The sequence below is a fragment of the Rhineura floridana genome, chromosome 9 (genome assembly GCF_030035675.1).
Source record: "Rhineura floridana isolate rRhiFlo1 chromosome 9, rRhiFlo1.hap2, whole genome shotgun sequence".
Classification (NCBI taxonomy): Eukaryota; Metazoa; Chordata; class Lepidosauria; order Squamata; family Rhineuridae; genus Rhineura; species Rhineura floridana.
The window spans coordinates 73,389,351-73,391,412 of NC_084488.1; positions in this window are offsets into that span (position 1 = coordinate 73,389,351).

The following is a 2,062-nucleotide window of genomic DNA, read 5'->3' on the forward strand; positions in this document are numbered from 1 at the left end:
TCTTGTCTGCAGGGCATGTCAACTATGCACGGTATGGGTCCTACTACTTGAAAACTATGCAAAAACATGATCAAGAGCTATTTATAAAATTCATGCACAAGAAAGGAGTTTGGAATGGGCTATGGACCTATTAGTTTATCGAGACAACATACATGTGATATGGGCATGGCTCTGAGGGCATAATTGGATTCACTCTGAAACCAAAGACTTTGGCTGTTTGGGCTCTGTCACAACACAGTTTTGGTCAGATTTTAAAAGAACTGGAAACATGAAGGAAGGTAATGTTGAGAATGTTGTGACCTATCACAAAGAAGAGGCTGATGCATGTACTAAGGCTGACTATGCAGATCCCATGAAAATCAGGAATTATTTAACAATGTGCATCGATCCACTTGATGATAGCAGTCACCCACTGAACGGTTTAATAAACAGTCAGTGGCCAAATTCTGAAAGATTGCTTATTCAATGTGCATGATGCAGTAGCTGTAAAGGTAAAGGTAAAGGTGTCCCCGCACTTATAGTGCGAGTCGTTTCCGACTCTTAGGGTGACGTCTTGCGACATTTACTAGGCAGACCGTATATATGGGGTGGGATTGCCAGTTCCTTCCCCAGCCTTTCTTTACCCCCCAGCATATGCCGGGTACTCATTTTACTGACCACGAATGGATGGAAGGCTGAGTGGACCTCGACCCCTTTTACCAGAGAGTTGACTTCCTCCTTCCGTTGGAATCGAACTCCAGCCGTGAGCAGAGCTTTGGCTGTGTTACCGCCGCTTACCACTCTGCGCCACGGAGGATCTTCCGCAGTAGCTGTAGGGAGTAGTTAATACAGTGAATTTGTGAGCAACTGGCCCGCTGATTTTCATGGAACTATTAAAAATATAAACTTTTTTTAAAAAAAAATAAAAAATAAAATAAAACAATAATGGCAGTCACCAAATCCATGAAAGTTGGGTTATGTCGGGTTATGGGGCCCATCAGCAACATATGAGGAAGCTGACTTATATATATTGTGTATTAACTGTGCTGTTTTGCTGCTGCTAGCATACCACTTATGTACCCAACACATATTAACGCGGATTACAATGGAAGAACATTGTAGGTCCAAATCAGTAATTGACATAAGTGATGTTGTCACATCTCACAATCTATATATAACAGATATATTAGGTGCCCGCGCTCTAACTGGTTGTGACACAACCTCATATCTTTCTGGAATTGGTAAAGGCCACATCTTGAATATTCTCCAAATATTTAAGGAACTCTTAAAGCTATTGGTGATCCCACTTCAGAAGAAACAGTTGTAATGAAACAGTGTAACATCTATACAGCCAAGGGGAGACTTGACAGAAGGCTTACATGTTCATTTGTGGAAGCAGCATATGGCCAACAAAACAGTAACATACATGCCAACACTTTCTAAGTTGCCTCTCGCACCCAGTGTACTGCAACAACACTATAAACAAGCACACCTCCAAAAAGCAATATGGAAGTCTGCCTATCTGATTAGTTCACTTCCAATGGACCTTCAGGATTTTGGATGGGAGATTTTTGTCAATTACAAGAGAGGAGCACACACCTTGAAAGCTGCCACAAGTACCACTCTATCGCCTAACATGGTACTGAATCTTATATTTTATTTATTTATTTATTATTTCAATTTATATACTGCCCTTAGCAAAATAGCTCTTAGGGCGGTGAACAAACAAGATAAAATACAATATATCATAATAAAAATACAAAAACATATACAAACAAACAACAAAAAGCACAGCAAAAACAAAATAAATACTACAAAAATTAAAAATACAGATTAAAAGGTTAAAAAAGATTAAGAAGATTAAAATGCCTGGGAGCATAAAAAGGTCTTTACCTGGCGCCGAAAAGATGGAAGTGTAGGCGCCAGGCGTACCTCTTTGGGGAGGCTGTTCCACAACTCAGGGGCCACCACAGAAAAGGTCCTAGATCTCGTAACCACCCTCCGGGCTTCCCGATGGGTTGGTACCCGGAGGAGGGCCTTAGATTCTGAACGAAGTGAGCGGGTAGGTTCATAGCGAGAGAGG